Source organism: Hipposideros armiger, unplaced genomic scaffold (genome assembly GCF_001890085.2).
Source record: "Hipposideros armiger isolate ML-2016 unplaced genomic scaffold, ASM189008v1 scaffold_188, whole genome shotgun sequence".
Classification (NCBI taxonomy): Eukaryota; Metazoa; Chordata; class Mammalia; order Chiroptera; family Hipposideridae; genus Hipposideros; species Hipposideros armiger.
The window spans coordinates 1034418-1059193 of record NW_017731538.1 but is presented as its reverse complement, the minus strand read 5'-3'; the positions used below and the strand labels follow the sequence as shown (position 1 = coordinate 1059193).

General features: G+C 43.3%; 1 protein-coding gene across 10 annotated transcripts in view; it reads right to left on the bottom strand.

The window, feature by feature from the left end:
- The window catches only part of TEAD1 (TEA domain transcription factor 1), a 255672-nt gene that overhangs the window by 174096 nt on the left and 56800 nt on the right, over nucleotides 1-24776 (bottom strand). The window contains exon 1 of one of the 10 annotated variants that reach the window (XM_019652864.1): nucleotides 13097-13185. The exons of the other annotated variants lie outside the window; for them this stretch is intronic. The gene's annotated coding sequence lies outside the window, so the exon portion shown is untranslated. Of the gene's footprint in view, nucleotides 1-13096; nucleotides 13186-24776 lie in introns of those variants that run through there. 10 annotated transcript variants of the gene reach the window in all.

Below are 24776 nucleotides of genomic sequence, written 5' to 3'. Positions count from 1 at the left end.
AAGAATGGCTCCTGGGCACTGATCGAAGAGGGGAGGCAGAGGGCCTGAGTAGGGATGGCTCAGTGGGACCACCATTCCCTGCTTTCTGCCCCCATCAACCTTACAACAGAGGCAGCCAGGAGGGGAGCAGGTGTTGGCGGCCTCAGCAGGCACCAGAGACTGCGCGTGTTCCAGGGCAGTCACCTGAGATCAAGCAGCCTGTCTCCTTTCCTTCTCCCTCCCAGTTGCATCCCTTTCCCCTGCCCTCCCCCACCAGTGTATGTCAACAGATCCCAGGTGCAGAAACTCTGAGCCACATGAACATTACACAATTAAGGGTACAACTAGTGGGTACTTTTGGCTTCGTACCCTGACAGATTTTTAGATTTGGCAGCACCTGGATAAAAGAAGCCCTCAGGTTGCCTGCCTTTAAATGCTGCCACGGATCTATCATTCAAAGAGCTTGTCAGCAAAATATTTACTACTTCTTACCAACACATGTACATCGACACAGGACTTTTGAAACTGCCAAATGTTGAGGTATAAGTTATGCCACAAGAAAGCGTGTTGTGACTGACCCCCAGATGAACTGTGCAATGCCTGCAGTATGGGCCTTTTGAATGCTCAAATTATTACATTTTTTTCTGGGATCTAAGAGTCTTATAAAATTCAAGCTGAGCTGTACTCTCCCCTAGAGTCTGTTCTCCAAAGTGGTTCGCTGGAGAAATTAGAATATGGGCGAATGCTCTGAGAGCTGTGGCTAGTCCATCTTCTCCCTTCTCCACCTTCCCCCAAAGAAAACAAAACAATAGACACATACAGAAATACATGCCAGTCCTTGAGCTCTGGGAAGCTCAGAGCAGGATAAATTCATTCCGGGGAGCCACATTTTAAGATAAACCATGGATGTGCCCAGCACACAACCACTATGGTAGAGGGATGGAATCCAGGACAGTAAGGACCAGCTGAAGGAATGAAGGGAGCCTTACTTGCCTAAAACGAACAATACCATATAACTGAAAGCTTCAGAGTCTCCAGACCAAAACCCACCAAAACCTCCTAATCTAATGCCTACATCCCCTTGCTTCTCATCAACTGGTCATATAGTCTATGCTTGAATGTCGCCAATGACAAGGAACCCACTACCTCCCCCAATACCACCTCCTTTGCACTGATATTCTGAAATTCTTCCATCTATAATATTAGGAGAAAACCCATGCCATAATTAACTTCTACCCACCCATCCTATCCATGCAGGAGCAAATCTCCCCCTAAAACACCCATTTAGGTATGACAGCTGCAGCCCCTGGGCTCCTGAATGTATCCTAGACTAGACATAACTCTCATCACCCTCGCCCTGCCCTCATGAACACATCCCAGTTTGTCCACAGCCCTCAATAAATGACACTCAGACGTGGACTGACTATATGATCCAAAAAACTTCTAAGCTCCCACACTCCAAGTGCTGTTTCTAAATTCCCTTTCGTGTGCAATTGGTTTAGGAGCTACATGCAGAAGTTTATATATATCCCTGTTAAATTCCATTATTTTAAGCCTTAGCCCATGGCTCAAAGCTGGTAAGATCTTTCTGAATTATAACTGCCATGCTTAGTGTCCTTAGACATTAAACAACCTCTACAGAGCTCTCTGTCACATGGAAAGAGTGTAAACCCATTCTGTGGAAGTTCTAAGAAGATTCTAAATCAACATAAGAAAAAATTTCCTGCTAGTTGAACTGTTCCACCAGAGGCGGACTGCCTTCAAGACAAACAGCATAGACTTGCAGACAACCCTTTCCAGTTAGAGACAGCTCAGGGTCACAAGCCCTTGGTTGTTTGGGGAATGCACTATTAGCTACCATTAATCGATCCATCTACTCTTAGTAAGCACAGGCACTGTTCTGTTCTAAATGCTCACATGTTTTTATTCATTTACTGCAAAGGGAAGAACTCTGTGTCCAGGCTCTTGCAATTTGGTCAACTGGTGCTTTGCAGGATGGAATTACCTACTCTGGACAACGGCCAGGACACAGCCCCAGAACAACCAGATACATAATCCACAGAGTTATACAGACCCTTGGTTTTACAACCCAATTGTAAGATGAAGCCCTGTGTGGGCAGAGAGTTTCCGATCACAAGATTTGGGACTGGCTGAGAAAAGCTCCCCCCCCCCCCCCCCCCCCCCCCCCCCGTACTGGATACCGAAATAACCATTCTGGCATTCCTTCCCTCAGGTCCTTCCAGCCCAGCTCAAAATCCACCTCATCCTGGAAACTGTCCTTGTAGCTATCTAGTGGCTCAGAGTATCAGCCACACATTAGGAGTGTCCTGAAAATGTGTGGAATTGGTTAACCACCACCCAATCTACCTGGTTTCTGAATACATAGTGAGAATCACCAGCTCATTGCCAACAATAAGATCTAATCAAGTGAATTATGCATAAAATATCTGTGTCTGCAGAGCTGATGTCCTTACCTGCTCATCCATCCTTTGAGCAAAGGAGTTAACTTTCGGTAAATTCAGTAAATGAAGAACATAGAATTGGGGGTGGGAGGGGGACACGATATTAAGGTTCAAACTGATCTGGGTTCCAAACCTAGATCACTAACCATGCAGTCCAGACTAAAGTATTTAATCCCTCAAAAGCTCAGGTTTTATCTGTGAAACGGGAGATAATACATTAAATTCAATCCCAATACAGAAAAATCATTAAGGGGTGGAGGGACTCTACTCCACAGGGTTGCCGTAAAGATTTAGAGATAATTAGGGAAGGTGCTCTGTCATCTGTAGAACCATGACCAGATGTTCATTTATTTTCAAGTCCATCATCTCTAGACAGTGGTATGTATCTTGTGATGCCAGAATACCTACTGATAATGGATGAAGAAATGAAGGTGCTTCCCTAATGGTTCCGTTTGGGAAATAAATTTACAAAGGATCCTTTTGTCTTAAGTGACCAGATGGAAAATTTAAATTGGTAAATAAACACTTTTACTTATAACATTCATCTAAATCTAAACTTATATTCACAGGGTCAGTAATTTCTATATTCTAGTTTGGCTCAGGGGAATAATCCCAAACCTAAAAGAATGCCTAAAAGGAAAGAGAGACGGGAACTCTTGTTTGCTAAAAATGCATTGTGTATCATGTAGTCCCCTGTGTGCTTCAGTTTCCACCATTAACATTTTTTCCTAAAAGTTCCTTTTTTTCCTGAAACTCTCCCTAGCCACACCATAATAAATTCCAAAAAGAACGATTACCAGAGAGCCAAATATTCTTGCTAACTGCTCCAACAGCCATACTCCCTAAATGGATCATTCTTTTGCAATTACCCACTGACACTTCAAGAAGGGTAGAGGAGTACAGTGGAATGACATCATCTATATATTCGACCAATGCACATTTTAATATTAGAGCCTGGGGGAACAAGGGTGTGGGAGAGTCAAATACAGGTGCTTCTAACACCAACTCCATTCAAGGAACGTATGTACAAAGGATATGACGTAGGACGCAGGAATCTACTGCTCCCTTCCATCTTCGTTCCTACGGGGCTCTCGTAATGTAATCATCTCACCCACTTATGGATGATTTAAGGGCTCTTAAACAAAAGAGTTAGTTGTAACTAACCCTCATGATTAATAAAACACCACTGATCATGAAGGTCACACAAAAAAAGCCATACCGCTTGTTTCAGCCAATAACTTAACAGTCTATAAGGCAAGAGGAAAAGAGCTGGACTAGGCGTTAGGACTCTGTCTCTACCTCAGTAACGCAGCACCACGTGGGACTTATAGCCCCTGTTGTCTCAGTTTCCATCATTAACACTGAATGAGGCCAACTTAGTCATTCATCACCTTGTATTCCCATAGACTCTACCAATAATAGAACTTAGTAAGCCAGTTGACTACTGCCCCCCTCTAGCCACACTCCAGTGTCCAGAGGGCAGGAACTGTTCCAGTCACCACAGTACCCCACAGTATCCCCACAGTAGCACAGTATTATGCTAGCATAATAAATACTGACATAATAAACACTCAAAGAAAGAAAGAGTAAACCAACAACCAGATGACATGAACATTCTTTGATAACAACGTGACTGAACTTATCATTAAGCCTTCCCTGAGAAGGGAATGCGTTTCAGCTCCCTTCCCATTCCTCACCCTGACTCTGGCCAAGGTCTAATGAGTAGTAAGAGCCCAAAGGATGTCACCAAATTAGGAAGATCTAAGAGGGCAGGCTTAAGCCAGGCACAGTTTGGATAACCAAGAGTTGGCTGTCTGATACAGTTTTTCATTTATTAATCATGATTATTGACAACCAAAAGTCATTCTGTGTTAAAGGGACAAATATGGTTTGGGTCCTCTAGAAAGTACGTTTCTTCTACCACAAACAAACTTTATTTTGAGATACAATATTTTAAGAGAAGCAGAAGGTGATAGCTCTAAGGAAAGCTATACAGGAGGCAAAGTAGTGAGGGTGGAAAGACTAGAAGCCAAAGAGGTGGTCAAGGAAGAAATTCAAAGAGTTGAAACATGGTAGCAAAGCAAATTTGAGTGAGTTGGTAAATGAAAAAGGCAACATATAGGGAGTGGCACTGAGAAAACAGCTAAGAAAAAAGATTTCTAAGTTAGCCAAGTGGCTCAGTTGGTTAGGAGCTCGCTCAAGAATGCGAGCTCTAAGCAACAGCAGTTCGATGCCCGGCCCAAACTGAGCTGCCGCTGACCTGCCAACAGGTGGCAGGATGGCTCACCTAAAAAAAAAATGTGGACACCAGTGGAATCAATTTTAGAGTTTAAAGAAAGAGAGTCACATAGTTGGAATGATATTTGTAGTAGACAACTCAACCAAGCATTTGATGGTTCCAAGGTCACTGTGATCTTAGAGAAAGCCCAAATTTTTCTAAAGAGAAAAACTGCCCTCCAACAAAAAGAGTAGGAAAAGAGGACCATGACTTCCAAAGTGAACTGGTACACCAAATCCAAAGTTGACTGCTTCCCAATGAACCACATTTCAAGCACTATTTTGAAGCTTTCACCTACAGGATCTTATTTAATCATTGCACTACCCTTGTTGGGTAGTATCTCCACCTTAGGAGGTGCAGAGACCTAAAAAAGTTGACCAAAACCAAATACTTAACAGAATTTGAATCTAAGAATTATGTTTCCAGAGAGAATGCACATCCCATGGGACTATCAGATACACTACACCCTTACTACACAGTAAGTTGGAGGCTGGATTTCAAAGGGAGAGAATGCTATATTCTCATTTCTGTCCATGACTGACACCCTCAAGCATAGTCTAATTAATTCCTAATGAATACTGATGGTACTGATTCACCTCCCTGGGGTACTTGGGAAGTGTCAGGCACTAATGATGGTTAATCACTTTTGCATATGTAAAGTGGGGCAAGTTATAATTTTCCTACCATTGCAGACACTAGCCAAACTTGCTAACAAGTGGCTTGAGAAATACAGGTGAAGATCAGCAGCCTGGGTTTTGAAGGCAGCCTCCAGAGAGGTGGAACTGTAGAACGAAAGTCATCGTCACAGAGAGAGTAGAGCTTTCAGGGAATGCTAACACTGAGAATTGAGGTGGCATCTGCCACGGAGCCCGTAGCAGCCAGGGAGCTTTGGTGTCATAGACTCCAACTGCCAACAGGTTCCCTCTAATTTCAGCAAGAAGGAGTGAATCATTACTCCTTCTCATTTTCAAAATTCACTTCCATATCAACAGGATCCATCAACAAGCTGAGCCCCCGATGCTGGGCACCCCATTAGAGGTCTTAGCATTGCCTTCCTGAGGTTCCCTGATTAATTCTCTGCTCCATCAGCCCTAAGTACTTGCCCAGGTGACAGCTCAAGAAAGGCTTTGATTGATTCCATGCTATGCAGCACTGTATTACGAGCCTTTAGGAGGCTCACCTTCCCCATCCGTTTAATGACTCTGTCGGCCTTTGAGAACAGACATTCCTGCCTCTTCCTTTCCCCATCAACACCACCACCATCACGTGAATCACTGATCTCCTTCATGACTAGACTCCATCAAAAGGACACGGCCCTAGACTCAGGTCCAGGCAACCTGTCCCATCTGACCATTCCAACGTGAAGGTTTGACAACAAAACAGTACACTCATGCAGGCAGCACGTGCTGGATGACATGACTTGCAGCCTGAGTCACGGATCCCTGAGAGATGGACAATTTAACCTCAGGAAACATTATTTCAAACCGGAAACAGAAGCTTTTTTCCTGCTCTATGAGAAAAAAATGCCACAAGAGTTAGCAGTAAATAGCTGTCTGTAAGCAATTCAAAAGGAAAACATGTAAGCCCTTTCCTAGCTGTAACAGTCAAAGAAAACCCCAAAATTAACTCCTCAAGTCCAACAGGTCTGTAGATTGACCATCCATGAGGAAGACTCACCAATCATATTGCTTACTAAAAACAAAACAAATACGAAGAAAATAATACCCTTTAGTCACTAAGTTATGGGTACCATCACTTTCTTAGTAAGAGTCACCGCCAGGTTATCACGATGCCTTAGCATTTTAAACGACAATTAGTACAAATTCAAAATCAAAAGTAGTTTATATTTTAAATGATATCAACACGCAAGATAAATACATACAATGTGTTTGGCCAAACTTTAAGACAAGCATTTCAAGAAGGTCTATCTCAGCCCCATGCCTGACGGAATGCCTACAAATGGACCTCATACAATCAGAGTGCTGGTTCCCTGGGTGGCAAGTTTATGAGTGGTGCCTGGGGTGTCATCCTACTTACAAAAGGACAGTGGAGACTCACTCAACATTTCACAGCTTATTGCAGGCCAACTTAATGATATGTTGGCTCGACTGACTCCGAGTCCCAGCAGCTGACCTACCCAGACGCAGTTCCTCTGGCTGATTTGGGATTCTAATTCTGCTGCATCAGGAAAGGCCCTCCCTAATCTACATAGAAAAATGGTCCAGATCTCCGTCTCCAGCTTCTATGACTTAGAATGCTTCCCTCATCCTGGCCATTGCCCCATCTACCCCAGACAGCATGCTGGGGGACAGAGGCAACAAGTAAATCCACAATTTACTTCTGATTGGCTAATAAGCCAATTAATAAGGAAAACTGGAACCAAGATGGCATTTTCAAGTGCTGCAGTGTGAAGTCCAAGTCCTGCTCTAGTTCTTGTACTGCACACACTGGCATTCAAATGCTCTCTAAAGACCAACCCATCCATGTGGATCTATTTCATCAGCACTCGTATGACAGGATCCAAAATCTAGGCTCCAGCATGTCCAGAAGGAAAAACTTCCTGTTTCTGTCAACTTAGGGTGACAGAAAACACAAGTCACCACAACTCATTTTGGTCCCTTTCCACCCATCATCTCGACCATGAGAAATCAGGACATCACTTTTGTATGTGGGTGTTGGGTCAGGCTATATGCTCTTTAAATACACATTTCTAATGGATCTAAACATACAGATCCTGATATACTACCCAATCATACAAGTGTATTTTTTTAGTCCCAAAACATGATCATAAAACTCTTTGGGAGCAGAAATAGAGCTTATGTGACCACTAGGACCGAGGACTGTGGCACATAGCATTAATGCAGGACAACAGTGAGACAGCACCGAACAGAGAGAACTAACCTGTTTTGTTCCACTGCCTTTCTGATTCCTGTTACCTTAGAGAAAGTTTATTCCAGGAGCTCTGAATAACTGCTTTTATTGAATTATGCTTTTATGTGATGCCATGAGCATACTAAGAAACATCCCAGTAGTCACTGGATTTTCTACAAGGATGTTGGGGTGTCCATCGCAACACTAAGGTTGCTCTTTACAAAGACCCCAAAGGAACGTTCAATAATAAACAAAATACCGTGTGTTTTTTACCTTGTGGTCAACTGGCGAGGCCTTGGCTTTACTCACTGGCTGCTAAGGTGCAGTGAGCCACACTGGCAGGCCCCTCAGAGAAAGCACGGAGGTCATTTTGGTTGGCAAGTTTGATTTCATTCCTAAATCCACTTTAGGCCCCTACCGCTCTCCCCTTTGTTTCCCCACTTTTCATTTATGCTATTTTACAGCCTTGCAAGCCGCCTTAAGTGCATTCTGAAACAAGATAGGATACCAACATGAATGGGGAAATTATTTGTTTTATAATTATCCCCCTCCCCCAAATTCCCCCACTTATGTACCAGGCACTAGAGATATGGAAATAAATAAATGGGCCACCCTCCCGGCCCTCAAAGAGCACTCTTCCAGCAAGGAGACAGATCAGTAAGTTAATTATCCTTCAAGGCTTCAAGCCCCTTGGGTGGGAACCTGCCCTGCGGTCTCCCCCACTCCCTCCCTCAGAAGTCCTGCAGGTAGCACCTTTGCTCACTCACTGCATAGGAATGATTTGTTTATGGGTCTATCACCCTTGTGGATTTGTGAGATCCATGCGTTCAATCATTTTTCTATCCTGGGTGTTTGAAAGGTCGTCATAGGTAATGCCCCCCCAAAATAATGCTTAAATAGATGCTAAAATAATGAGTCCATGGGTGAATAAATGAATGAACTAGTAAATGAATACAAGAAGTCAAAGGAGGAATAAGCAAAGTGCTGCTGGAGCACAGAAATAGGAGTGGATTCTGTCTCTCAGGTCAACAAGAGCCTCATGGAGGTGACGGTTAGGCTAGTGTTGAAGCCTCAGTAAGACTTACCAGGCCAACTATGAGAAGAGCACAAGGAGGCCTGTTCAGAGAAGATATCCATGGAGGAGAAGTGGTGAAGATGGGCAAAGTAAGAAAGCAGGAAGGTTGGGGCAGAGACTGGAAAAGTCACCTCAGCGATATCGCGAGGGACTGTTTCATACAAAGGCAACAAGGAATTGGGGGGTGAAGAAGAACAAGTAATTTTATAAATTTGGAATCAGAATTTTTTTAATCAAAAGCATTTTTAGTGTGGCCCAAGGCCAGAACAGTTCTCTAGATAAATTCAAGTGTTATAATGTGGCACATCCCTTAAGCATTACCAATTTACAAAGGCGTTTTAATGCACCAAAACACAATGACGTTTTATAAAGGTGTGCTTGTTTAAACAGCCCAGAGCCACAGAATTAACTCTGTTAGGTGCCCAATCACTTGGCTCTTCCAATAAACACTCTTCAGATTTCGTCTTCAAGCACTCTACATTATTTCCCTGGTCCCTAAAGAGGGCTATGCGCTCATCCCCAAACCCAGCCTGTGGACTAGAATGCTTATGCTCACATAGAGACACACACACATCTACAAATGGCCAACGTGGAAACACTAGTTAATGCCCCCATGCACAAATGTACCAACTAACCAAAACTATATGACACCGTGTATTCACAAATGTCCACTGGTTCCCCAAGTTCCCTGATACAACTGAGTCTCCACCCTTCAAGTGAGAAATATAATCTGCCATTTAATGATGACACAGTGATGCAGCAGCTACAAAACAGGTCTTACACAAAGATGGATGCAAATTCAGGGGCCAATTAGAGAACCTGGCTGAAGTAGCACCCAAAGTTGGCCCATCATCCCAGGCTTCTCCCACCCTTTCTGAGGCAACTCATCACTAAGCATGTCCACTCATCCCCTCGCCTCTCAACTGTATCCCCTCCACTCCTCTCCGCCCCACTAACTCTGCTCCCCTCTTACAGGCAGAAGCTCACCGCTCTTTCACCTCTCTCAGCCGGGCTGTCTCCTATGTCCCCTCATGCCCACTGCTGCCAACAACCTGGTTCTGCCAGGTTCCCAACTTTGGATGTACATCGGGATGACATAGGTGAGTTCTTAAAAAGAAAGATCCCACCTTGGATGCCAAAAGTACTGAGTCAGCATGCTTAGGAGATGTATTTTTACCAAAACTCTCCTAGGCTATTCTTCAGCCAGAGAGCTTTTCCTAAAATGCAAATATGACTTTTATCACACACTCATTTGAAATCTTTTGTCAGGTCCCCATCCCCTCCAGGACCCCATCCCCTCCAGGACCCAACTGCATAATAGGGTACCCATGGCCTTAACCACCTGATCCCAGCCAGCTTCTCAAATGCCTGTCCAGGTCCCCTACATTCCAGCTACACAAGCACTCCAAGGTGCCCAGGCACAGCAGGCTGCCTGCTTCACCCCTTCAGTCACTTAGGTCCCTCTGCTCAGATGCTTCTCAAGTCAGTAACTGCACCTAATGAATGTCTATTGTTCCTTTTGAAATGAAAGCAAAGCCACCTACCTCTCCTCTGGGAAGCCTTATAGTGATTTCTCCACTCAGAAAGTCATGTCTGTGTCCCCATAGCACTTCAAACAAACTTCCAGCACCATACTTGGTACACTTCACCATAATTTCTCTTAAGATACTGTCTCCCAGCTAATCAGAAAGTTCCTTGACAGTCCTACATTCAACATTTCTCAATAACAGACAAGTTGTTGGAACTCAAAAGATGTTTGCTAAATGTTTTCCTTTGTGGGAACCCCTAGAGTTACAGGGACCAGCTGTGCATCTGGAGAGTCTATCTGGAAAAGCAGTTCAATATATGAGTAGATAAAAAATACATAGGGTTTTAGAATCTCAAAGAGTCTGAATTTTGAGTTCTCCACTGATTAGCTGTGTCTCAGGTTTTTCTTTTGTGCTTTTTTTTTTCTGTGCAAAATGGGAATGAATCATTTTACCTACCTGTTGCAAAGATTACATGAGATGATGATCCATGTAGGTACAGTTTCTCAAAGTCAGGGGCAGTATCACACACATTAAGTATCTGCATGCTTGCAGATTACTGGGTATGTGTGCACACACACGTGCGTCTCAGAACTGTGCCTGACACAGGTTCTCAAATAACTGTTAAACAAATGCATGTACCTATAATTAATAATTACAGCTTATGTATGGGTCCTTCCTGCTATACTGCAAATTTTCAGAAGGCAGGGACTCTGTCCCATTTATTTCTGTGCCTCATCCACACCCTGCCTCAATAAATTGGCCGATTTAGTTTAACATAAAATATTAATACAATTTTTATGACTATTAAGAAATTCATCCTTGTCTAAGGAATCACAAAGACAGCCTTAGGCAAACTCTAGAACAAATTAAAAAACCCACTGGCTCGGAAACCTTCCTCCTGTCTCCAAAACCCTGACAAGCTGGCCTCCAGGCTCAACATAAACTCTGTCGGCTCCCCCACCTCCGTGTAGGGCCTGTCACCTACTGAGGCACAATCTGAGGTCTTAACTGATGATACACACCCCGTCCCTAGTGTGTGGCATCCCAGCCCTGCTGCTCCACCTGGGAGATGGGCAAACAGCCTGCTCCACCTGGGAGATAGGCAGGCAGCAGGAGCGGGAGCCTGCCATTTCAGCTCACAGCCAGTTCACCCCCCAGGGGGTTGGGGGGCACAGTCAGGAGAAGTGTCAGGTTGCCACAAAAATAACAGAGGACCTACACCAGGCAGGCAGGCAGGCATGCAGGCCAAGTGCCGGAAAGAAGAGGTGAAAACTAAAGAAGCCCAGGAGAAGAAAAAAAGTAGACATTTGAGTCTGAGTCAGAGAGGAACTGGGTTTTAAGAAATGTACTTTAAATTCATAACTACACTCAACATCACTACCACAGCCCCCATAATAACTCATTCATTTAGTATCCAGTCCAGAGCAGCTTATATTTATATTATACTTAACTACTTAGAATGTGCTTTAAAAATATTATTTTATTGTAATGATGTTGATCAAATGTCTGACCTGAAGTGAGCATGTAGACAAATCTAACACTGAAGGAAAAAAAAAATTAATTTAGAGCAAGTGGGGGATGGGCTTTTTTTTTTTTAAGTTTGCTTATTTAATGTTCTCTATAAAAGTCAGATTTGGGTCAATGAAGTTTTTGACAAGTACTCCCATTCAACAAACTCCTGATATTATTCAGCTTTAATTTCCTTAAAACTAAATCCAAACATGACAGAGCTAATTAGGTCTGTTGAAGGAGGGGCAGAACTTTAAGGAAAAACAAAAGGCTAGTAAAACGCATTTATGCATTTTTGTTTTCCTAAAATGAAATCAAAGTTCCCTCCCGTGTTACCCTCTTGCAGGAACCCTGCTGGCTTGATGTGGTCTGACTCAGCCTGGGCACTTCAAATAAAGTTAACTTCAATCACTGGAGCCAGTTAGCAGGTTACTGATTGTCCATCCACTGTTCTTTCATCTGGGCTTACTCCATACACTATGCCTCTTTAATTTGCTTCTGGCAACTGTTTTATAAGAGGGTGGGTATAGACCCAGCTACAGAAAAAGATGCCATTCTTCGGCTGGACAGGTAAACCCCAGGACCAGGCCGTGCACCTGGTGGATCAAGTTTCCCGTTGTAATCCCTTAAGTGTGAGAGCAGCATGAGTGCCCTGGGCAGGGGAAGGCTGAGCGAAGTCTAAGAGACACAGCAGATTCCCAGCCTGAAGGTGATGAAAGGGAGGAAGGTTAAAAAAAATTCCAAATCCAAAAAATGGGTGCTCTATGTTATTTTAAAACAGTTAATTTATATAGGGGAAGTTTCCCCCATGTCACATTATTTTGTGGTTACTGATTTAGGTGTCCGTTTAAAAATCAAGGTTATCAGTATTTTAAGGTACAGCAGTGCTCTGAACAAGACTGTATTGCAAATGCTCCAAAAAGGGGAGCTTTAAAATGATAATTTTTAGTGGCAGCCAGGCCAGCAGCTGGTAGACATGCAGACAGGCAGATTCTGGAGTTTGGTGGTTTGGTTTTTTTTTTTATGTTTAAGAAATAGCCCTCTCCCACTCAAACCAATAAAAACTTCAGAGAAAGAACATATTACAAGCAGAATTGAAGTTCCGTTAAATTTAGGGGACAAAAAAAAAAAAAAAGAAATAGTGACATGAACGACAGTTTCATTCTGTCCTTGACAACAGCCAGAGTCTAGTTCCCGGAAGGGAGGGTCTCGTCCCCCTCGCTTCTCGTCCCGCTGTCAGAATTCACACAGTTCATGCAGGACACATCACACCGTGCAATTATCAATCAGCATTGCCACTGCGCAAAGATCTTTAAGAATCCTGATTTTTACCATAAAAGCTCTCATAATTATCCCAGCTCTCTTTGCTCGTTCAGCGTGCCCGGTCACTTACAGGAGGATGAGAAAAAACCGGGGACCCAGCTCATCTTTCCCCAGCCGTGTGTCTCCCAGGGAGCCGTTCGTGACTCCGCAGCGCAATGCCACGCCACCGCACTGGCTGACCAGGTTTAAAATTAGCTGAGCCCTGGAGAGCCACCAGGTAACCTTCTGACAAGGTTAGCCAGCCCGAGCAGAGCACGGCTCAGGGAGGGACATTAATAAGAAGCCAAGCAGAGCCTTTCAACAAGCCCATTAGGGCCTCTCGGAACCCTAGCAGTCTGGAAGCCTGGAGAGGCCGGGCTAACCAGCGTGAGGAGGCTGACCGAGGCCCTTATTTTTATCACACCGAGTCAGCAGCTTCCTTCACAGGTTAACAAACACAACCCCCAAATGTGTTTCGTCAAGTTTAAATTCAACATACAGGGCTGCTGATTATACAGTAATTTTTAAAAGTTAAACTGGATTTTTAAAATACCATATTTGTGGAATACTTCTAATTATAAAGTGAATACTCATAGATGGCCCCAAAAGTGGGGCATATAGAAAACACACAGAGGAGAAAATAAACTCCCCACCCACTCCAGTCCTCCAAACAGTAGTCAGTGCTAACAATGCATTTTGATATATTTTCTTGCACTAACTTATTCTTATTATTTCCTATAGTTTTGGGTCCTTTTATTGCCCACCTAACATTTCACATTCAGCATTTTTCTGAGTCCTGAAATATTCTTTGTGTTTGAGATTTTTTAGAGGTATAGCATTCTGTGCTGTGAATAGACCTATTTGGCTACTTCCCCATGGTTCGACATTTAGATTTTGCCCAACTTTTTGCCGTTATGGCAAACATCCTTGTAAGTGTTTCCTATGAAAAGATTCCTAGAGTCTAAAAGCAGGAAAAATTTGAAGCCAGTCATGCAGACTGGAGACCCCGAGAAGACAGGAACTGTGCCTGTCATTTCCGGGATATAGAAAGGCGTCTTGGTACTTTCGAAGTAGACAATCCTGAATTCTAATGTGACACTTTCCAAGCGCCTACAGGGAGATCATCAGGCCCAACACACAAAAGTTGCCCTGGCAGTGAGATAAAGGCATCGATCTAACACCTCTGAACACCTGTCAAAGGCAATTCGGATGCGGCTCGCTCCCCCGACACAGCCTCCGCCAATACCTCACTGGTACAGCCACATGGTTGTTTAAATATTGACCTACTTCCATACGCTCTGGGAAGGAGTCAGTAGCCCAAGCCCGCTGAATGCCCATCCCTGTGGCTCCTCACTAACCAACAAGTACAGGTAAGTGCTTGGCACACCTGGGGGCCTCCAGTGCTTTCCACTGTGCCAACATTTGTACTGCCTGTTAATTATTTTAAAACCACCCGTTCATAGATCTATAACTCAAGATTTGCTTTTTAAACTGTGTTAGCCCTCCCCTCCAACCAGCTCCTTAGAGACCACCTTTTAAAATCTTAATTATTATCACTTCAGCACTGTTTCTTAAATTCATTAAACGCCCTAATATTTTTTTAAAAACTAAAATGGACAATGAATTGGAAGCACTTGCCAAGCTGCCTAACAGGGGGCTTCTCCCACTAAGTTATTCTCTAGAAAGCACAGTGAGTTGGGTAGGCAAAGATGATTATCATCATCATAAGAGTCATGGACCTCGTACTAATACCAGTGATAGTGGTTCCCAAAGGATAAAAGCCATCTGCTTAAATTCCAGGAGACTCTGAGGACCCCCTCAGAGCATCAAGTATATCCTCAAAAAGCTAAGGCAAACATACTGAAATCTAGGGATAAGTAGGAGAGTCAAGTACAACCTATCCAATGCCCAGACCACCTATGATACCCATAAAAGCAATGTTGGGCCATATTGCTATGCACTTGGAAGCATGCTCTCCACCTTAGCTCTCTTTGCTAAGCTAACCTAGTTTCTGTGGGTGGGAACAGGTAACTCGTAAGTGGAACAGAGTTCTGTTTCCTCTAAATGTTTTTGTCCATCCTCTATTGGGGAAGCCATGGCTGAAACACAAGCCAGGAAAGAGAAAGAAGACAAACAAGGGACCTGTAAAATCAGACTTTGAAAACCAAGAAGGTGCTAGCCTGGACGCACTGCTGTCCAGCCCAGCAGCTGGGATTGTGGCCCAGCTGGAATCAAGTCGAAGACAATGCCCACCCACATCTCCATTACAGAAGAATATACTTCAAATTCCAAGTCACAATGGGAGCTCAAGGATGAGCTGTGGCTTCTCTGCCAAGTCAGTGAAATCCTAATTGATGGACATAAAAATGTTTTTGGCTCATAAAATCAAATATCGTGGCAAAGATGTTTAAGAAAATACCTTGTAGGAATAATGAGAAATAATATTCACAGCTAATATTTATTCAGCACTACTGTGTGTGAGTCACAAGGGACAGGAATTTACTTTTTATTATTTCTTTTAATCTTCATCACAACTGTATCAAGGTAGAAATGTAATATTACCATATCCATTATTCAGATAATGAAGAAAAAGAAGTTTGGAGACATTAAGTCATTTGCCTGATTGTCAAACCAAATTCAAACCCGGATTCATCTCGCCTTGAGCCAAAGATCTGTCTTTGCGAGATAGTGAACCTCTCATCAATGGAGGTAATAAAAGAATAGCTGAGAGATCGCTTAACAGGGATGCTGTAGAGGTGACTGGAGTGGGGAGGAGGATTTCAGAGACAGTCCACTCCAACCTCTGATCTATGACAGATGAAAACAAATTGCCTACTGTGTGCTAGCTTTGTACTAGGTGCTTAGGGGACACGAGGAGTAGGAGAGACCATGTGAATAAAGTGAACACGCTGTTAGAGCTAAGATAATGGACAAGCCACGCTATTTTTCTGCTCACAATAAAAGGCCGCTGAAAAGCAAGGCCGCTGGAGAGTCTAGACTCGGGCCACTGTGATCCCAGCAGAGACAACACATGGCAAGCGCTAGTGCTTCCGGCTCCCTCTCCAGAAACCCAGAGGCGAGGATGAAAGCCTTGCTACTACAAGGCAGGGAAAGAGTTTTTGCCCTTCGCTTTTCAAATTTCCTGCACCTGGGGGTTTTTTTCCAACACAGAGCTAACATTTATGATACATAAACTGCTCAAATTTATATTAGAAAATATCAAGAACACAATGAGAAAAGGAGATGAATGGACAAGTCACACAGGAGAATAAGTCTATGACAATATGCATCTCCACTAGCAGGGGAGAAGAATGGGAGATTCAAGCAAGTTTAAGGCGTTATTTTAAACTTCCTAATCAGCAAACCTTTAAGGACAATAACAACATCCGTAATGAATATGACGCAGGGAATACGCTAATGGTGTTGTGGATGTGAAGAACTAAACGGTTGTATTTTATTAGGAGCCTCAAGAGGGTCAGATCCTTTGACCTAGGAATCCTCACCCACACATTCATCAAAAAGAGAAACTTCCAGGGCAGGCCGAGTGGCGCGATGGTTAAGAACTGGCTTGGGACGCCAGAGGGCCCCAGTTCGGATCCCACATATGAGGGCCAGTGACACTGCCCTCTACAGCTAAGATGCTGAACAACAGCTCAACCTGGAGCTGGGCTGCCGTGAGCGGCGTAGGCTGCAGCCCCTGCAGCAGTGGGCTACCATGGGCTACCGTGTGTAGGCAGCAGCCAGCGTGAGCGGCCAGCAGCCGCAGTGAGCGGCCGTCCAGAAGCCGGCGACTGATCTGCCTTGCCCGGGAAGAACACAATGATGGTGCCAACTTGGGCCAGTGAAGCAACGTCCTCCACAACTAGACTGAAGAACAACAACAACAACAATAAAAAAACAACGACAGCAACTTGTCTGTTCCCCTTCCCTCAATTCCCCAGCATTGTTCCCATACCAATTCCCCAATAAAAATCTTAAAAAAAAAAAGAGAGAGAAAATTCCATAGAAGAAAATGGTGCATCCATTCACAAGAAAAATGAAAACGAACAGACAGCAACAGAAGTTTCTCAAAGAATATTAATTTTAAAAAGCAAAACACAAAATTCTGTGTATATATTATAAAATATCACTGATATATATATGCATAAAATATGTATATATAAAAACTGTATATATATATATGTGTATGTGTGTATGTATGTAATTACAACTTTAGTTTGATGCATATATCTACAGAAATAAAGTGAAAATAAAAATGAAATAGTAACTCTGTTAGGAAGGTAACATGGTAGGTTTTTTGCCTTATATTTTTTTCATGTTCTATTTAAGAAATGATTCCAAAAATCTTTTAAAGAAAATTTATGTAAACATCAGATACAAGTTGAGATATTCAATCGAGCACTTGAATACAAAAGGAAAGCTTAGAGGTCAGATATCCACAGATATTTGAATCTGCTTTATCATCAGGAGCATAGAGCACAGATTATAGCATATTCTAGACGTCAGGATTTGATGTCCCGCTAAACATTATAGCAGCAGCAATAGTAGCTAACACCAGTTTATATTCTGTACCTGGCCCTCTTCTAAGCACTTTATATTTTGATTCATTTAATCCTCATAACAATCCTATGAGAAAAGTACTATCATTATGCCCACTTAGAAATGAAGAAACTGAGACACAGAGAGAAAACATTAATTGCCCCACATTGCTCAAATAGGTGGCAAAGCCAGGATCTGAACACAGACAGTCTATATAACTACAAACTAAACTGCCTATTTCATAGACAAGTCTCCCGGCTGCTGCTACGCTGTTCCTCTTTTCTGAAATGCCTTTCCTCCCCTTAGTTATCTATACTGCACCCAGACATACCTCAGAGGCCAATTCAATTGCTACCTCTTGAGCAGAGCCTTCCTGGCTCTCCCATGAAGCATTTGTTTTGTTTCTTCTAAAGTCTCACAGAACTTTAAACATACAACTACGGTTTTCACTGATATTATTTAGCAATAGTCTGAGTCTGACAGACCACAAGTTTGGAGTGGGGAGTAGATGTAGGTAGTCTTTGTATCTCGGGTGACTAGCCTATGTCTGGCAAGTAACATGTAATCAATAAGGGAGGGAGAGAGGGATGGACACATGCATGAATGACTTCTCAGAAACCAGAGAAACTAATATTTCGGTTGGTGAATATTTCATACAAGCTTGGGGTTAAAATAAAATGGGACCTTGAAGAGTATTCAGCCTTAAAAAGGAAGGGAATTCTGACACATGCTACAACATGGATGAACCCTGAAGTCATTATGCTAAGTGAAATAACTCACAAAAAGACAAATAACGATATAATTCCACTTATATGAGGTCCCTAGAGTAGTCAAACTCATCAAGAGAAAAAGTAGAATGGTGGCTGCCAGGAGCTGAGGGGAGAAAGGAATGGGAAGTTATTGTTTAATGGGCACAGAGTTTCAATTTTTCAAGATACAAACAGCTCTGGAGGGCCGCCGAGTGGCTCAGTTGGTTAAGAGCTCACTCAAGAGTGCGAGCTCTGAGCAACAGGGTCGCCAGTTCAATTCCCGGCCCAAACTGAGCTGCCGCTGAGCTGCCAACAGGCACAAGGATGGCTCAGCTAAAAAAAAAGAAAAGTTGGCTTGAGATGCCAGCTCTGAGCAGCAGGACCCCAGTTCGGATCCCACATGAGGACCAGTGACGCTGTGCCCTCTACAGCTAAGATGGTGAACAACAGCTCGACCTGGAGCTGGGCTGCTGTGAGTCGCCAGCGATGGCATAGTCTGCAGCCTCTGCTGCAGTGGGTTGCCATGAGCTACAGTGAGTGGCCGGCAGCCGGCGTGAGCTGCCAAGAGCCGCTGTGAGCGGCCGTCCAATGGCTGGCGACTGACTGCCTCAGCCGGGAAGAGCGCAATGATGGTGCCAACAAGGGCCAGTGAAGTGACGTCCTCCACAACTAGACTGAAGAACAAAAGGACAGCAACTTGTCTGTTCCCCTTTCCCGATTCCCCAACGCTGTCCCCTTCCCCTAATTCCCCAATAAAATCTTAAAGACAAAACAAAACAAAAAACCAGTTCTGGAAGTGGATGGTGATAATGGCAGCAAAACAATGTGACTGTACTTAATGCCGCTGAACTATACACTTAAAAATGGTTCAGATGGTAAATTTATGTATGTACATTTTTAGCACTATTAAAACTATAGATAAATAGATAAAATGGGACCTAAAAGCAATCAGACCAACTCAAAGTATACCCATAAGTGAAACTCAAACATAGCTCTCAGTGCTGGAGCACTCACCCTCCCACAGATGCTTCTCACATACACATAGATGGCACGTGTATCTTTCTAAGACTTTTCCCCTTTCCTCCAGGGAGCCTTCCTGGATACCCAAATCCAGCCTGGTAGTGGTGGTGGGGCAGGTGGGGAACTTGCCACATGCTCCAACAGCATCATGCATTGTACCAGAGCACCTTTGTATGTACCTATCTCCCTAGTGTCAAGCTCCATGAAGGCAGCACCCTTATCTTACCTGGGTGTGTCCTCAGGGCCTGGCTCAACACATATCACCTTCAGTAGTACTGAATCAATTAACTAACTGCCAGAAAAAGGAGGGGCTAGAACACTGCTGTGATTTTCAGTGCTTGCATGCAGGGTTGTCTTAAGGGGTGGTTAACAAGACAAGTTAACACTCACAGAAAACCCTACGATTTTCTAACCTGAAACTGAAAGGGAAAGGATCCCACTGCAGAGGATTCCCAGATAGGTTTCCTCTATTAGAAAAAGGGGATTTGTGAGTAAGGTGATTTCCAGAATCTACATGCCCCGAGAGTTAAAGCTCCATGCCCATCCTCTGATTCTCTAGGCTGAGACTCAGGTGGCAGGCATGGTACAGGGGCTTGGACATATCACCTCTTCAAATTCTCTTGAGATGAAAGGAGTCTTTTCTTCTTTGCAGGAACAAAAGTTAAAGTTGCAAGTTTGATCCATTTGTCAGGCACCTATTCTTTGGGCTAAAATTAGAAAACATTCTCGAAGGCTGCTGAATGAATCTTTATTGATACTGAGGGGTCAGCTCAAAGGCAGGGGCAATAATTGCTCTTCTTTGCCTAGTCCATTTTGCATTTTTTAAAGCTGCTGATACATGCACAGCATTTCTTCTTGTATGTGTTTGAGTCGTATAAATTACTTAAATACCACCCCCCGCAAAAAAAAACTGTTCTGCCATGCACACCTCCAAGTCTACTCTTGCTGTGGGTTTCACATAGGAGAACAAATTGTTGCATTTGCTATTCAGCAGTCCTTCTCCCCTCCCCTCCCCCATCCAGTTACTGAGCAAACTGTAAGAGTGATGCTAAGAGGCAAGCAAAAGCTAGGCTCATCCATACTTGAACCCCAGAGTGCAGTAAGCTACCAGAGTATATAGTACCCCATCTGAAGAGCACAAATGACTTCTAGCATGCCTTAAATTTAGCTGCAGGGGAAACCCAACGTGGAACATTCATGCATTTGAGTTACGCACAGCTCTAAACAGGTAATGCTGAAATGACACTGTAAATGGGAGGTGCACCTGCTTGTTGAGTTGTCTGGGCCCCCTCAGTACACAAGCAAAGTCCTTGCACGAACCTTAGGTTTTAATTCTCACCCATTCACAAAGAAATATCACAGGTAAAGGAAGTTTAAGGATCTGAGATGGGAAGATGAAACGCAGGACATTTTTACATAAATGTAGACAATGATTCCTTTTTTTTTTTTTGCTTAGTCTTTCTTTATTTAGTCAAATCATCCTTATTATGGACCTTATGTGAACTGCAAAGGCAGAGATATGCCAACTCCCAATCTGCCTCTGAAGAGCTTAATTAACTTCTGCTAGGTAAGATACGACACAAATATCATATAACCGTAAACAGCCTGGCTCTTGGTCTCCTCATCTATAAAGATGGAAGCTGAAACAGGACTTGTAAGGAGTTCTCAAGTCTAAGTTTCTGCTTCTACTCCACTCCATTCAGCTGTCTACCAGAACAAGTAGATTTCTGGATTCTATCTAGCTAGCTAGCTATCGATCGATCTATATCTATGTACTGACAGCATTTTTGCACCTAAAGAAGCAGACTATGTCTGAGAGAACAATAAAATGGTGATTATAAATTTATCTGTTTTATTTTTTAAAGATTTTTATTAAAATATAGCTAACATACAATGTTATATTAGTTCCAGAGGTACATCACAATTATTCAACATTTATATACCTAAAGAAGTCATCACCATAAGTCCAGCAACCATCTGACACCATTATCACACTATCACAATATTATTGACTATATTCTCTATGCTGTACATTACATCCCCATGACTTATTTGTTTTATTCCTGGAAATTTGAACCACTTATTCCCCTTCACCTTGGTCCCCCTTTTTAAAATTTTTCAATTACAATTGACATTCAATATTATTTTATATTAATTTCAGGTGTACAGCATAGTGGTTAGACATTTATATAATTTAAGAAGTAATCCCCCTGACTAGCCTAATACCCACCTGGCAATACAAATAATTATTACCACATTATTGACTATATTCTCTGTGCTATACTTAACACCCGCATGACTATTTCGTAACTACCAATTTGTACTTCTTTTATTTTTTAAGGTTTTATTGGGGAATTGGGGGAGGGAACAGTGTTGGGGAATCGGAGAAGCGGAACAGACAAGTTGCTGTCCTTTTGTTCTTCAGTCTACTTGTGGAGGATGTCGCTTCACTGGCCCATGTTGGTATTATCATTGCGCTCTTCCTGGATTTGGTAGTTGCTCGCCGGCCATTGGACAGCAGCTCACGGCAGCTCATGGAAGTCCACTCACGACAGCCCAGCTCCAGGTCGAGCTGTTGTTCACCATCTTAGCTGTAGAAGGCGCAGCGTCACTGGCCCTCATCGGTGGGATCCGAACTAGGTCCCTGATGCTCAGAGCTGGCGTCCCAAGCCAACTCCTAACCAACGTGCCATTCGGCTGGCCCCCCAATTTGTACTTCTCAATCTTTCCCCATTTTCACCCACTCCCTCAACCCTACTCCTATCTGGCAACTATCAAAATCTTCTCTGTATCTATGAATCTGTTTCTGTTTTGTTTGTTTATTTTGTTCTTTAGATTTCATATATAAGCAACATCATATTGCATCTGTCTTTCTCTGTCCAACATACTGCACTCAGTACAATACCCTTCAGGTCCATCCATGCTGCTGCAAATGGCAAGAATCCATTCCCTTCCATGGCCGAGCAACGTTCCAATGTATACATGTACCACCTCCTCTTTTTCCATTCTCCCATCGACACACACCCAGGCTGCCTCCATATCTTGGCCATTGAAAACAATGCTGCAATGAACACATGTATGTACACGTCCCCTTGAAGCAGTGTTGGGTTTCTTCAGATAAATACCCAGAAGTGGAATTACTCTGTCCTTCTTTGTTTCTTGTTATAACCTTTCTTTTAAATTCTAAATTCTATTTTGTCTGGCATAAGTATTGCTACACCAGCTTTATTTTTAATTTTTTTTCCATTTTCATGAGCTATCTTTTTCCATCTCTTTATTTTCAGTCTACATGTGTCTTTTAATGTGAAGTCAGTCTTTTGTAGGGAGCATATGTAAGGGTCTTGTTTACTTATCCATTCAGCCACCCTATCTTTTGATTGGAACATTTAATCCATTTATATTTAAAGTAATTGTTGATAACATGTAGTGTTGCCATATATATATTTATTTTTTCTTTTTTCTTTTTCCCCTTCTTAAAGAAGTCTCTCTAAGATTCCTTGTAATGCCAGTTTGGTGGTGATGAATTCCTTTAGCTTTTTCTTGTCTGGGGAGTTCTTTATCTGTCCTTCGATTCTAAATGATAGCTGGGTAATCTTGGTTGTAGGTCCTTATTTTTCAACAATTTGAATACTTCCTCCCAGTCCCTTCTGTCCTACAAAGTTTCTGTTGAGAAATCAGCTGACAGTCTTATGGGAGCTCCCTTGTAGGTAACTACCTGCTTTTCTCTCGCTGCTTTTAAGATTCTCAGTCTTTAACTTTTGGCATTTTAATTATAATGTGTCTTGGTGTGGGCATCTTTGGATTAATTTTATTTGGAACACTCTGCACTTTCTGGGCTTGTATATCTATTTCCTTCTCCAGGTTAGGGAAGTTTTCAGCCATTATTTCTTCAAATAGCTTTTCAATTCCTTGCTCTCTCTTGTCTTCTTCTGGTACCCCTATGATGCGAATGTTGGTACACTTGATGTTGTCTCAGAGGCCGCTTTAAACTATGCTTTTTTTGGATTCCTTTTTCTTTTTGCTGTTCTGATTGGGTGTTTTGTGCTATGTTAACTTCTAAATCACTGATTTGATCCTCTGCTTCATCTAATCTACTATTGTTTCCCCTCTAATGTATTCATTTCAGTATTGCATTCTTTATTTCTGACTAGTTCTCTTTTATGGTTTCTATATCCATTTTTATGCTTCCTATCTCTTTGTTGAAGTTCTTCCTGAGACCATTGAGCATCCTTATAACCAGTGTTTGGAACTTTGCATCTGGTAGGTTGTTTGTCTCCATTTCGTTTAGTTCTTTTTATGGAGCTTTTTTCTGTTATTTGGGACATGTTTCATTGTCTCCCTATTTTGGCTGCCTCCTTGTGTTTGTTTCTACGTATTAGATAGGGCTCCAGTCTTAGTAGAATGGCCTTATGTAGTAGGTGTCCTGTGGGGCCCAGTTATGCAGTCTCCCTGGTCACCTGAGCCAGGTGTTCCAGGTGTGTCCCTTGTGTGGGCTGTGTTTGCCCTCCTGTTTTGGTTGAGCCTTGGTTGCTATCTGCACATCAATGGGAGGGATTGACTCTCGGGCTGATTGGTTGTGAGAATCGGCCATGACTACAATGGAGAAGCTGTGGTGCAGGGGCTGACCTGTGGAGCAGGATTTGCTTCAGCAGGGCTCTGGTTCCTGCCCAGTCTGCCCTCTGGGTGTGTTGTCCTTGGACGTAACCGGGTGATGTTCTGGCTTAGTCTGAAGCTGGTCACTGGGTATGCCAGTCCCAGGGCCTCCTGGGCAGATCCCTGCTGCAGGCCAAGTTCAGCTGAAGCCTGTGTCCTGCCCAGGGCCACCTGGCATGAGCCACAAAGAAATATGCAGATGGGTGCCACCTGCAATGGGTTTGGAGGTGCCTCAACAGGCCAAGTCATAAACTGAGGCTGGCTGTTGCTAGTGTCAGGCTTGGGGCTGCTCTGCAAGAGGTATAGGACAAGCCAAAGCCAGATGCTGCTTTTTGGAGTTTTGTAAACCTTTGATAAATTTTAGGAACGTCCACAGCATGAGCCCAAACAGCCCATTTGTATGGAAAAGCCACTGGAAGTGACTTGGGTGGGCCCACAAGTTGTGTGAAGCAGGGTCTCAGGGAATAACCAGGGCAAGGCAAACAGGAGGTGTTAGTGAGGTTGATGGAGGCTCAGATATGGAGGCACAGGTGTCTGCACGTCAGAGGAGGGAGGGCTCAGCAAAGAGCCAATGGATTCTTCCACCACTTCTGTCTAGGAGAAAGCTGCCCCTCCAGCCTTCGCTCTGCAGCCACATGACTCAGTTTCTCTCCATATGTCCCTGGTGCCCTTCGAGCTGTTGCCCCAGCTGGAGCTCAGAGTGAGTGAGTCCATCAGTGAGTAAGTCCATGTGCAGGCCCTTTAAGAGGAACACCTGGGACTCTATAGCCATCCTCCATCTCTGCTGGTTTTCACAGCCGGAAGTTATGG